Source organism: Artibeus jamaicensis, unplaced genomic scaffold, assembly GCF_021234435.1.
Source record: "Artibeus jamaicensis isolate MK-2021 breed Jamaican fruit bat unplaced genomic scaffold, CSHL_Jam_final scaffold_612, whole genome shotgun sequence".
Classification (NCBI taxonomy): Eukaryota; Metazoa; Chordata; class Mammalia; order Chiroptera; family Phyllostomidae; genus Artibeus; species Artibeus jamaicensis.
In genome coordinates, this window is record NW_026522049.1 from 4,352,766 (window position 1) to 4,366,654 (window position 13,889).

Sequence of the window (13,889 nt, forward strand, 5' to 3'; positions counted from 1 at the left end):
TCCCTGAGGCTGAGGGGCTGAGATCACTGGCCCACCAAGGGCCAGGGTGCAGGGAGGGAAAGGCACACAGGCGGAGGTCCTGCGTCTGCCTGTAGAGCCCCAGACGGGGCGGCTGAGGGCTGGTGCTCTCTCCTTTGTTTGGGGATGGGGCCCAGGCTGGAGTTCAAGGCTGTCCCAGGAGACCCAAGCCCCAGCTAGCGACCGGTGTGTTTGCAGTTGTTTGTTCAGCAGCAGTCGCAAATGGACGCTAAAAGGCTTTGTGGTTCATCGATGGTCATGCTCCTGTCCAGCCCATTCTTCATCCGATTCTTAGGTGAGCCACAAGCTCTCTGCTGGCGGCCCCCACTGCCGCTCTCGCTCAGTCCTGGGTCCTAAACCCTGCCCGCTCACAGCCCTCCGTGGCGGCGGCCCTGAGAACTGGAGCTCAGGCCCCAGCCCGTGTTTGGGGGCAGAACAGGACCCTATGGGAGCTCGCGAGGCCCAGTGGGGTCGGTAGTTCACTCAAGACATCCAGATGCAATGTCAGCACCCAGGGAAGGAGGCCAGAGAGGGGGTGGTGACGTGTTCTGAAATGAACTCTAGGGGTGACCGCACACCTCTGTAACTATACCAGGAGCCACCGCATTTGTGTGCTTTCAACGGGAGACTTGTGTGTGGTGTGAATAACTTCTCCATAAAGCTGTTAAAAATAGGCACTTTTCTCTCCCTCCCAGGGGGTGGTTTCCCCCTTCCCTTCTTTACCAAAGTGAGTCCCTGGGTTTGTGCTCCTCCCCCCGGGGGAGGGACGGTGGCAGATGGGAACAGCCCGCTCGTCTCCCAGGCTTCTGTGCTTCAAACGCCCAGACCGTTAGGCCAAGTTCGATGAGTTAGAGGAGGTGAGAGGGTGAGGGACAAGAGGCCCGGACGTGGGCAAAGTGTCGTAGGGAAACAAAGAAGAGAGAGCTGGACTCTGTCCACCTGGGCTGGGGAGAGGAGGGCGGTGTGCAAGCTGCAGATCAGGGGGAACGCCTGCCTGTCCCCTGACAGTGCTCCGGGGAGGAGGCAAGACCCCAGACAGGCCTGTCTGCAGGCAGGTGCATTGGTGGGGGCTCCCCTTGTCTCTGCTCCACGGTGTCTGGGGGGGTTCCAAGGCTGGAACCATCTGAAAGTTCGTTTACTCGAAGGTCTCGAGGCCGTGTGGGTTGTGGCTGGGATCCCGCCCGGCCTGTGCAGCTGGGACATCCCGCTGTGTCTGCCTCTGTGGAAGCTTGGGCTTCCTCATAGCATGGCGGCTTAGGTTCCAAGAACAAGCGGCTGAAGAGGACCAGACAGACCCATACCTTTCCTTAGTCAGGGTCACGTAATGTCACTTCTGCTGTAGCCACAAGACCCCCCACCTCTCCACGGAAGAGCTTCAGAGCCTTACTGCACGAACATTCGGTCTCCTTCAGAAAATACAGCCTGACCCACGGGACTATGTGCAGCCATGGAGAAGGGTCCTTGTGACCAGCAGAAGAGGCAGTGAGCCCTGGGACCCAGCTGGGCACGAGGGTGGGGCAGTGGAGGTGCCAGTGCTGGTCTGTGTGGGTGGGGGGCTGGCGGCCTCCCTCCCCTGCCCCACCCCATCCTGTCTCTGCACCTCTGAGACCCAGAAACCCCACCCTTGCCCCAAGGAGGTGGTGGGCAGGAAGGTCCCGGGGAGGAGGAAGGTTGCATGTCCGCCAGCTGGGGGAAGGAGGGGCTCCTGCTGGCACGTCTGAGGAGTGCCAGAACTGACGTCTGCAGGGAGGTGCGCACTTGGGGTTTGTATTTGCTTGTCCTTCACTCAACTGCACAAAGAGGCAGCCGGGGGGAAAAGGGACAGATGCCCAGACAGACAGGTACCATTAAGGCCATGTCGGCCTCCCCACCTCTCCCATCCCCCCGGAGCAGTGAGATCGCACGCACGATGTGTGACGTGTGACACACAGCGCCCTCGACGTCTCCCTGCCTGGACCGTGGGGAAGCTCAGTGCGTCCGAGCCACCGCCGTCGTTCTCAAGGCCAAGCAGCCGAGGATTCGGTCCGGAGCTGGGAAGTGGCCCCTCTTGAGCCTGGAGGGCTCTGTCCCTTACCCTGAGGCCTCAGAAGGCTGTCCAGAGCCACCGGTCTCTTCCCCGTCACACGAAAACACCCTGCCTGTCATCGTCTGGTGATTCATGCCCCAGGGGACGTTTGACAATGCGCAGAGACGGTTTTCACGGTTGCGACTCTGAGGGGTGCTGCTGGCATCTCGGGGGAAAGCCCAGGGACGCAGCCAAACGCCCCCCAGTGAACGGTCAGCCCCAGGAGCAGGAACAGCGCCGCCCGAAGGGTCAGGAGTGCAGGTGTGGAAGCCCGGCCCAGGGCCCCCGACGAGACGTGGGTCTGAAGAGGGGGTTTGGGAAGCACCTGCACACTTCTCCCCGCCTGTCAGAGGGGCGTCCCTGCCCCTCGGGGGCGGTGGCGACCACCCCCCACCAGTCGGGAAGGGAGTCCAGCCAGGCAGTCTTCCTCGAATGTACTGAATTTGGGTTGTTGGGTGATGGAGTCCTTCTTACACTAACTATAGTTTTATTACTAATCCATCGTAAAATCTGCCTTCCCTCCAGACCAAACACATGGTCCGATGTCACAGGAGTTTTATGAATGGGGGAGACATGACGGCTTGACAGGGAGAAGGGGGTGGGACCAGGGTCCAGGTGACTTACCTGGGGGGCGGGGGTAATGATGGCGGAGAAGCTGGAAAGAAAACCGGGAATGAGTTGCTGATTCCGGTGGCTGCGGTTTCCGGGTAGGAGTGGTCAGAAGGGGCAGAAAGATGGAGGGTGTAGGGGGCTAGAGGCCCCAGGAAAGGAGACAAACGGGGTGATGGGTCCCGGGACTCGAGGGGACCAGAGGCGGAGAGGCAGGGGAGGGGTGGCTTTGCGAAGCTCAGGGTAGCCTGGAACTTGAGAATGGCTTCCTCAGAGGTCAGGGAAGGATCCGAGCAGAAGGAGAAATGGCGGAGGAAGGAAGACTTGGAAGGAGCAGAGAAGGGAGGAGGGAGGTGGATGGCGGGAGGGGTGATCTGCGGGGCAGGACCCTTGCAGAGGGGCGCGGAGGGCAGCAAAGGGGGAGAGCCAAGGCCGGAGGTCAGGTCGGAAAACTGGGAGAGAGCCCCTAGGCCGTAGAAGTCTGGGCGCACGCAGTCGGGGTGCAGCAAGCAGGCCTCCTGCCTCCCCCCACCCCCTGCCCTGCACCCCAGCAGATTCCTGTGCGTTCAAGGTCGGAGCCGTTTTTCTGTGCGGCGAAGGCACCCTGGCAGCGCCCACAGGCGCTGCACTCCACACGCTTGGATCGCAGTTAGAAGCCCCTGTCCCTCCCTGGGAGAAGCCTGGCAGAGGCAGGGGAAGGAGGGGCGGGGCAGGGAAGGCGGCCCGCGCGCCTCCCTGGCACTTGCTATTTCGGACCCACCGAAAGTCTGTTCCTGCCGGGTCTCCGCTCAAATGCTAGTGACAAGACTCCTCGCAGCGATCTCTTTACCTAACCCCTTTTGCTGGGCCATCTGTTCCGAACGCTGATGTATGCGCGTCCCCGGAGCAGGAATCACAGTGTTCAGGCTCCCTGCCCGGCACAGACTCCGTCTTTCTCGGCTGCCCCTGCCCGACACAGGCGGAAGCCGGCCGCCGCTCACGTCCCGAGTGACATGGGCACTGGCAGGCCCGTGGGCGAGCGGCTCACAGTTGAGCAAAAAATACTGGAAGCCTGGTTCCCCGCGCCCCCTCCCTTCAGCTCTTCCTTACGCCTCGCCTCCATCCACTCCCCCAGGCTGGCTTTAAAAAGTGCCCCTGCACCAAGTTCCTGCGGTGCCTCGTGCTTCGCCACCTGGTGTTTCACCGCACACCCCGGCCCTCCCCAGAGGCTTCGCGGGGCCCGTCTCCCCGCCGGGAGTCTTCGAGTTCCCGAAAGCCTTGACCTTGCTTTTCTTCTGGCCCTGACCCCCTTCGAAGCCCCCCGGCTTTTGGGGTGTAATTTCCAGAGCAGCCCTGTTCTGCAGTGCATTCTGCAATGATGGGAAGGTTCTGTATCCTACAGTTTAAATTAAAAACGGACTTAGGTTTAGACGCTCATAGTTCCAGAACAGCAGCGGCGGCACCTGGGGACTTGTTAGGAATGCAGAGCCTCGGGCCTCGGCCCGGACCTCCGGGAGCAGAACCTGTGGGGTGGGGCCCAGCAGTGGGGTTTGCACCAGCCCTCTGGGGTGTTTTCGTGCACAGTGGAGTTTGAGAAGCCCTCACCCAGGGCCAGCTCCCTCCCTGGGCAGCCCCAGCTCCTCTCTGATGGCTGTTTCTTTGGTTCCCTGGAGAGCCAGGGTTCCAGAAGATGGCACCTACCCACCCTCGGGTCTCTGTGCCGAGTTTGCTGCCCACAGCTGAGGCCGAGGAGGCAAGACTGGCCTTGGCTGGTGCTTCTCACACACCCCCATAGCAGGTACTGGGCTGTGGGAAGTTCTGAATAATGGATGCAGCAGAGGGGGGCGCTGGGTTTTTCCATCCGCTCGCTGAGCACCGTAACCAGTGGGTGAGGTGCCCGGGTGCACTCGCCCTGCGAGCAACCCTCCCAGTGAAAGCAGGCCTCCTCCTGGCCTGGCCTGCCCTCCCATTTCCTGCCCTGCCCTGGGGTGGGGGAGCAAGCCTGAGGACTCCACCCAGGGGGCCGCAGGGTGCTCAGCGGCACAGCAGACGCCGAGGCCCTGGTTCTCCCCTTTTCCCTGGCCGGCGTTCACCCAGCCCACCTTCCGGGCACCTCGCCGAGTGCTCTGCGGTGCTTGCCCCGTGCAACAGCCCTGCATCCCTGTCGTTTCTTAGATGCACAGCCCAGGGCCCAGAGCGGTGAGAGGACTTGCTAGTCTGCGACCCGCCAGCCCAGGCTTTCCCCTGCACCCTCTCACATTCCTCCTCCCCCCGGGAACACCAGCTGTGGGGTGGGCTGCTCCTCAGAGCCCCAGGCAGGGTGAGAACCAGCAGGGCTGGCAGCCCTCTGCTGAACCGGAATCCCTGAGCCGGAGGCTGAAAACGGCAGGGTGTAATCTTGCACAGCGAACCTTGTGGGCTCACTGAGTATCGGACCAGGTTGAGACAGACCCTCAGGCCTGTCCCTCCTCCCTCTGTCCCAGCCACGGAGAGCTGGGCCGGGGTCCCGGCAGCAGTGTGGGCAGGTGTCGGGCCACCTGCGTCTGGGTACAAGAGGGGTGACGTTGTCTAGCGTGGGGACATTGTTTGGCCCTGGCCTGCGGTGACTGGAGTGTGACCTCTCCTAGAGACCTCAGAATCCGCCCCCAGAGAGCTTAGTCCCTCCCTCTGCACGAAGGCTGCGCCGCCCCCTCCTGTTGTGTCTCTGCAGCTGCTTTGCACCACAGACCACGGCCTGCGCTCCGGGCCCCCTTCCCCCGCTCCTGTCCTGCTCTGCCCTCTCCGTCTCCTCCCCTGCTCCCCCGTCTGACCACACCAGCTGGCTCGCGGCCTCTGTCTGCTTCAGAGTATCCGTGTCACCTGTGAAGTGTGCCCCTGGCCTTGGTGAAGGATGGGGTTCAGGGGACGAGGGACAGAGTGTGAAAGGGTGTGGCTGCCAGGCCCCTCCGAATGACTGTCACAGCCCCGGGGAGAGGCGGCTGCTCAGCCTTCGCTTTTCCCCCTGTGGCCGGTAGGTGGTGCTAGATGCCAGCCAAGGCCCAGCTGGGGCTCTGGAGGAGCAAACCGCAGGCCTCCTTCCAGGAAAGGGCCTGCTTGCCAAGCGGCCCTTTGGGGTGGGATGCAAGGTGCCGCGACCCGAGGGCTCATTCAGGACGTGGGAAGGGTGAGGGGGTGCAGGCATTTCCATTCAGGAAGCCCTGCAGCCCCGACTAGGAACTGGAAGTGAGTTAGAAGCAGCGGCTGCCTCCCCTGTCCTCCGCAGGGGCACTAGGGCAGCCGGGGTACAGGGCTTGCCTGCGGGCAGATGCCACATCTTCTATGCAGGGCCTGTGCTGGCCTGCGGGCGCTCCAGCGAGCTTTACTTTACCCCACTGGGGCACTTCACACCGGGCAGAAAATGAGTTGTGTCCATGGCTCCCTTCTCAGGACTCCCGGAGGTCACTTTCTCGTGCTCACGGTGCCCCGTGTCCCCAGCACCTGCCCAGGGCATTTCCCCAGAGTGGCAGGCAGCACGCGCTCAGTGCCTGAGGCTGCGGCCACACGGGCACCGTGAGGCCAGTCCCCCTTGGAGGGCTGTAAGGACACGGGTGTCCCTCTGCCTGTGGGGTTTAGGGACGGTGCCCTGGACAAACGAAGGGCAGGATGCTTTGGAGCCTGCGCCCCCCCCCCCCCGGAAGGCAGCACCTGGCTCAGAACTCCACGTGGGTCTGCTGAAGACCCTTTACTTCCCTCCAGCCGACTGCAGTGCGCCAGGTGCCTCTCTCCAAGCAGGGAAGTGGAAGGACATGCAGCCAGGACCCTGGGGCTCTGGGGCTTGGGGGCGGACCAGTGGTGTCCTGGTGTGATTTTCTAGTGAGCGTTAGCCCAGCTCAGGTGCCGGGCTCTGCCAACACACCAGCCCTGGCTGGAAGGGACCTCGACATCTGGGAGGGGAGCGGGCATGTGCACGGCCCCCCCGTGAGCCCCGGCTGACTCTGGCTGAGGCTGTGCTGGACGCCGGGCCAGCACCCTCTGCACACACAGGATGGAGAGGGTTTTGACAGGCAGGGTTTTGACAGGCAGAGGCAGAGAGGGTCAGGGTGGGGACAAGTGAGGAGTGAAGTCAGCTGCAGGCCGGGTGCTGGGCACTGGGGCAGCGTGATGGGCAGGGGACTGAAAAGGGCGGTGAGGCCAGAGCCTGGGGAGGGCTGGATGCTGGGCGGTGGAGCCTGGACGGGGTCCTGCAGCCAGGGGGGGGGGGGAGCCCACAGAGGGTTTCAAGCAGGAGACGGCTGGAAATCCAGCCATCTTTTAATAAAATGTCAGCCCCCCTGCAGCTTCTACCCCTTGCTGCCTATTCCTTTTCATTCTTTTTTTTTTTATTAAAAAATGTATTTATTTTTAGAGAGGGGAAGGGAAGGAGAAAGAGAAGGAGAGAAACATCAATGTGTGGTTGCCTCTCACCCCCCCCCCCACACTGGGGACCTGGCCCCCAACCCAGCCATGTGCCCTGACAGGGAACCCAACTGGCAACATTTGGGTTCACAGGCCGGTGCTCAATCCACTGAGCTACACCAGCCAGGGCTGCTTTTCATTCTTTAATGAGGAGCCGGACCAGCCCTTTATGTAACAGCAGCCTTGTCCTCTCTCCCCGTGTGGAAGAGGGAGGCCTTGGCCGTTGGTTCCTGAGGTTCAGCCAGGCCTCTGGAGTCAGTCTTTCCGTCCACTCCTGGTATCCGTCCTGGACAGAATCTGTTTCTCGAGAGCCGCCGAGATCTGGCCCCTTCCACCTGCAGCAGACAGCCCTCCGGAGCCTGGGCCACCTTCTTTCCTGCTTGTTTGCCCCTGTCTCCCTCCTGCTTCTCTTCAGCTGTGCCCCCTCCCTCTTCCCGGCCTCACTTCCCCCACCGTCCCCTCCTCCCACTTCCCACCACGCTTGTCCTCTGATCCCCCAACCTCTGGCTGCTTAGGCAGCAGGGCTCCCACATCAGGCCGACCCAGGTTGCTCCTGGGCTCCTCGCTTTATGCCTTCAGGCTCACCCACTCCGAGAGTCTGGCTCTCCACCTGTGCAAGCCGGATAGCAAGAGACCTCCCAGGGGGTCCGGAGACCCCAGCACACTGCCACCAACAGGCATTTGTGCAGGGGTTGTCCTCCTTCCCCTCCCCCATCAGGCTGGCTCTTGGCCCTTCAGGGAGGCGATCTCTGGCTGGGGTGCCTGTGGGCAGCTCCCGGTGGCACGGGCTCCTGGCAGAGCTTCTCTGGGTGCCGCTGGCCTTATAAACTGCCTCTCCGTCTGCCCTGTGGGACAACAAAAGCACAAATCAGGAGCTATCAGTGCTCATTTCCATCCCTGGGTGGCCAGTGCCCTGTCCTAGCCAGGCCACAGGCCTGTCAGCGGAGGACTGGCTCCCTAATGCCGGGAGGGGGCCGGGCCAGGGTTGAGGGGCCAGGACCAGGTCAGAGCCAGGCCCCAGTGCATCAGGGAACCAAGTCAGCGTTGCTGTGACGCCCACGTGTGTCTGACCCCAGGCCCACCCACCTGGCCCGCAGCAGGCCCGGGGCAGAGCCCAGGCGCTCCCCAGCAGGTGGGGACTAGCATGATCTCCGGCCTGCCAGGTCGCCTGGAGCCTGCCGGGGATGGAAGAGGGAGGGTCTTTTATTAGGAGCCTCAGGCAGAGAGACCTCCAAAGGGCAGCTGCCCTCTCCTCCTGCTTCTAGATTTGGTGGTGGGATGGTGGTACCAGAAGCAAGGTAGCTCTAGGAGAGTTCAGTGAAGATAACTTGGCTGCCTTTCTGCTTGGCGGCCCTGGCCGACCAGGAGGTGCAGGAGACTGGAGTCCATGTCAGACTTTTCCCCATGGTCTTGCCCAGCCCGAGGTTTGGCCGTGGTAGTCTCTGAGCTGCTCCATTCTCACTGGATCCATCAGGAGTGAGGGATGCTGGGAGGGAGAGGATATTCCCATCCTGCCTCACTGCAGCCCAAGAGTCAGCTGGAGAGAAACAGGAGGCCTTTCTGCCCACGGGCCCCCAGCACGGAGTCAGCAAATTGGCCATCCTTAGGAAAGGTCAGCTGAATCAGCCCCCCTGCAAGAAACGTGCTCAGTATTTTTAGCTTTTCAGGCTTGTGCTCCTGAGATCAGCAGGAGGCACTCCTAGCCTTTGGCCAGTCAACTCCACCGCAGCCCAGCTGCAGCCCAGCCCAGCCCCAGCCCAGCTCCAGGCAGCCCAAGGCCCAGCCCAGCCCAGCCTCATTCTCTTATAGCTCAGGCTGCTGAAAGGAACCGCCTCTGAGCAGAAGCTGACATAGCATCCACGGAGGCCTGGAGGGTGAAACCTGACCTCGGATTGCATAATATGAGCTTGGGACCCCATCACCGCCCTGACAAAGCCCTGTCCCCACCTCGTTCCCATCTGTGCTACGGAGGGGCCATTACTGTGTTTGTCTGCGAGTCTGCTTTGGAAAGGGGGGCGGGGTAAATAGGGACCCGACAGACACCCGAAATTGTGGTGCTCCGAGGCATTCTGGGAGCTGGTCCTCAGGCCTGCGTGAGGTTGTGTTGGAGAATTCGGTGTCCCTTGGAGATGCTTAGAGAGATGATGTCATTAAAATCTGTCAAAAAAGTGCTGCTGTGCTAAAAAAAAAAAAAAAAAAAAAAGGTGACTTTTCACGTGGGGGGAGATGTGTGTGGCCCAGGACGGCCAGCTGCGTTTGGGACGCAAGGTCCTGAGAGCTCTGGCCAGGCCAGTACGTCCCCTTTGGCCTCCTCGTCCTCACCAGCAGTGTGGGCTTGGGGACATAACTGAGTCATCTTGGGCCTAATTTTTCTGCCCGTAAAGTGTCAGGGATGTGCACAGAGGGGTCTGGGCTAAATGTGTGCTGCTTAAGGGGGGCACTGCTGCATGTGGGAGGGTCTCGTGTCCAGACGGCAGGGGCTCCGAGGGCTCAGGGACGATCGACCCGGCATCTGCCGTCCGGGAGCACTCGGTTTGCTCCGTGGGTGGATTTCAGAGCGTCAGTGTATGCCAAGCACACGCAGGCACAGCGTGCCACAGCATGGCACACTGGCACACATTTTAAAAATAAAATGTGAGGCTTCAAGGAAGTGCCACAGTCCTCCCCCCTGTCCCCACCCCCTCGCCCGGGGGCAGGGTTCATGCTCTCCTGGGCTGGGGGGGGGGGGTTCCCGCTTGGAGAAGCCAGAGAGACACTGGACTGTTTAGTCTCTAAGGTTCTCCTCCCCCCGAAGTGTTAACCTTCTGTAACTGTACAATCTGCTATATTATTATTGTTATTATTTTTGGTCTGTGCGTGGGGCTTGTGAGTCCTTGACAAACCGACCTTATAGAAAGATGGTTTCCTATCTTTTTCTCTCCTTCCTAAAGCCCCAGAACTGGAAGCTTCCAGTGGGCTTGGAAGTAGAAGGGGAAGGGAGCCGGCTTCCTCGCCAGCAGGGAGAGAAGGGCGGGAAGGTGGGAGTCAGGAAATGGGCTTGATATTTAAAACTTTCTATTTTGTCCTCTTCGTATCGAGAGCTAACAGATGAAAAGCCCGGCCTCTAACTCGATCCGGCCCCAGGGACGGAAGACCTGCTTCTCCCTCACTGCCCGATACTTCTTATGAAGCAGCCTGCTCTGCCGAGACCCAGGGGTCGCCCCCACACACAGGGCACCCCAGGCCCCCTCAGCCCGCTCCTCCCCCGCCCCCACGCCCCTGCCCAGCACTCTGAACGCTCGCCCACCTGCCGCCCGGTCCCCCACACTCACTGCACGGGCCCCGCCACGGCCGAGGCTGCTGTCGCTGCCGGGCACCTGCTCTTACCCCGTCTCTGCCGCGGCCCCCACCTCCCCCACCCTGGAGCACACACTTGTTCACCTCACGTAAGATCAGAAATAAACCCCCTCTGGAGCCCGTTCAAAGGCTAATGTGCATCCTCTCTTAATTATTGATTTGTTTATTACAGACACTCGGGTGGGACATTCAATGCGGCCACTGTGCCAGGGGCCTACCTCTAGGTGCCGTACCTCGTCCCCGAGGGAGCTAGGACAGTTGCCACCTCCAGGGAAGGGCAGCTGGGCGTCGGGGGACCTGCTCGCAGGGCAGGCTGCAGAGTGTGCATCTCCCAGGCGGGGCTGCACCGGCCCCGTCCTGCCCAGTGATCTCAGTGGGGACCCCCTTCTGGTCCCTGTTCCAGGGCTGTTCCAAAGCCTGGCAGAGGGCTGTTGGGGTGCAGGAGGGTGGGGGTGTCCTTCTCCCCTGGGGAGGTGGCAGCCTCCCCGTCCTCACTGCCGCACCGGGGGGGCATTCTAGTGTAGCAGCAGATGAGGGGAGGGGAGGGGTTTACATCCGGGCTCACACCCTGGAGCAGCTGGGCGACGGTGGACAGCGCCTGAACCTCTCTGTTCTGTTTCCTCATCTGTCAGACAGGGTGTTGGTGAGGGCGCAAGGGGACCGTGCCTGGAAAGAGGGTAGAGAGATGCTGCCCACGGAAGTCAGCACGTCATGGACACAGCTGTCTTCACGGCCTTTGTTGTCCGCATTCTGCTCACGTAGGAGAGGGCTTGTGGGGGCCCAGGGCGAAGCGCCCCTGTGACTGTGGGTGCGGCCTCTGCAGCACGAGCCCTGGGACCACCGTTCACAAGAGGCTCCGACCTCAGTGGTCAGGTGAGTGCTGTGGGGAGGCCACCCGGCCCTGGGCCGGGGGGCACTGTTTGTCCCCCTGTGCTGGGAAAGCCAGCTCTGGCGCCCCGGGGTAGGGTCCCAGACGTCCTTGCCTAAGGTTGGGGTCCTGGGCTCTCCTTGGAATCCTACGGATGGTTCGAGAGCGTGACACAGGAAGAGGGCACCGAAGGGGAAGACCACATGTCCCCACCTTTCGAGGGTCACCTGGCTTCCACCAGCTGGGCGAACCTGGGTGTCTCCAGGCCGGGTGCAGCCTCTCCCTGCAGCTCCGGGAGTCTGACCTGCGCTTCAGCCAGGGCCGCAGGGCTGGTGTGCACCTTCCCCCACTGCCACCTTCCTTCTCCGTCCCACCCCCCTCCCAGAACTCCCTAGGCTGGGCTTTTGTTCCCTCAGTTCCCAGGCAGTGCAGCTGGTGCTGTGGGCTGGGGAGGGGGTGGAGGACGTGGCAGAACGCCTGCGGAGGGAGCTGTCTCTTCACTCCAAAGGAGAGCCTGGCTCCTCAGGGCCCCCCCCCCCCGCAACTTGACGCTTCTACCAAATACCCACACTTGGTGTCTCAGCAAATAAGGGTAACTTTTAGGGAGGGGACCTTGCTCTTAACACCCACTTAAATGTGTGTGTGTGCGTGTGCATGTGTGCTCGGCTCTCAGTGACCGTGAGCGCCAGAGGGAATTGCTGGGAGCCCCAGCTCTGCTGGCAGTTTCCCCCGCTCCAAGCCTGAGGACTCGGGGCACACCGTCTGTCCAGCCCCCTGAGCCTTGGGGTGTGGGGGGGTCTGTGTTGTTAAGAGAAACAGAAGCCAGGGTGGTTTCCAGCAAGCAGGGAGGGCAGAGTGTGTGAGCACCCCGATACAGGCCTGCACCATCTGGTAGAGGGTGGGCCCCCAGAGGAAGAATAGCAAGACAGAGAGAGAAGAGAAGGGGAGCCGCTGCACGCCAAACCCTGGGCCCGGAGCATTAGGCACCTTTTACGGTTGTGTCTGGTCCCCGAGCAGTGGCCAGGAGCGAGAGTCACAGGCGAGATGACACGCCCGGGCCTCCAGCCAGCAGGTGCTGGGGCCGGGCCTGACCCGATGTGCCCCTCGGAAGAGAGGGCGCGGTGGGTGGCGTGGAGGGGCTGTTGCCTCGGCACCCCCTCGCCCCTGCTCTGTGAGCCTCTGGGGGCCGACTGCTGCCGGCGGGGCAGGTGTGAGATGCCGTGTGGTGTGCAAAGGGCCTGGTGTTGGCAGGAACCAGCAGTTGTCATGTCTGCCGCGCCGCACGGGCACCGGGCACTCGGCTGTCTGACACCCCTTTGACTGTGGAGGGCCGTGGTCCCCGGTGCTGAGGAGGAGGAGGAGGGGAGGATCGGAGATGTTAAGGAGCGTGCCCAAGGTGACCTAGCCCAATGCGGCTTAGGTGCTAACCCGGTGCATTAGCGGGGAGCTGGCTCTGAGAGTCCCCATTCCAGGAGTCGGGGCCAGGGCAGGGGAAGGGGAGAGCAGCCGGTGGGCAGAAGGGCGCTGCCCGAGGCAGTGGAGGCCCAGGCGGGAGCCGGGAGCTGAGCAGGCCTGGGCTGCATTGGCTGAGGACTCAAGGCGTAGCGAGGCCCCAGGAGACGGTCAGAAGGGTCGGCTTTCTGCAGGACACAGGTGTCCTCTGGTCACCAATCGGGCGAGTGGGTGTGGCATCCAGGGCGGGATGTCGGTGACTGGGGGCCGCTCCTCTGGAGGGATGCGGGGCTGTGTCTGCAGCGGAGGGCGGGTGCGGGGTGGCCCCGTTCCCTGGCCGGCCGCTCCGACCTTCCGGCAGGCCTGTGTCTGAGATCTCACGGCCTGAGTCAGGCTCCTGAGCAGGGCCGCCTGTGTTTGGATTTTTCTGCTTCTGGGGACCAGCTGGGTGCTTGACTCTTCCTCTTCATCATGGCCTTTCCCTGTCCACGTGTGGTCCAAGCGCCCTCGTGGGCTCCTGGCCTCCGGATCCCATCGCCTCTTTCCAGCCTGCAGCCCTGTCTTTTCGCCGGCCAGTGTGAGCTCTCAGGCCACGATGTGAGGGAGACAGGCCTCTTCAGTCACTTCCCAGGACCGCAGTTCCTTTGCTGGGTCACAGAGAGGGCAGCGGTCTCCTGTCCCCTCAGTCTGGAAAGTCGTATGGTGCGGCCCACATCCCGCTCACACCCTGGGCACAGTGCCTGGTGGGGAATCCAAACGCCTAGGGCCTGGCCTGTGTCCCAGGAGACTGCCCACGGGCTCAGGGGCCAGGGTTCCTTGGAAAAGGGGGTGTGGCTGGATCGGAGAGGCAGATAAGTGGCTGCAGGCCTGCAGGGGTCTGCAGTGGGGAGACCCTGGAGGTGACGACCCCTGGGTCAGCGTCTTGTGTTGGTGTATCTTGGAGCCTCCACTCCCTCCGTCTTTCCTAGTGGCAAGGAATTTTGGCTTTGGGGGTCCCTTGTAGCATATAGTCAAGAGGAAGTCTCAGGGGCTTATGGAGAAGGGCCATGCCCCTTGGGAAAGGGTCACGTGGTCAGCTTCTCTGGGTGTCAGGAAGGTTGTACCCCTGTGCTCTGGAAGGCAGCCCCC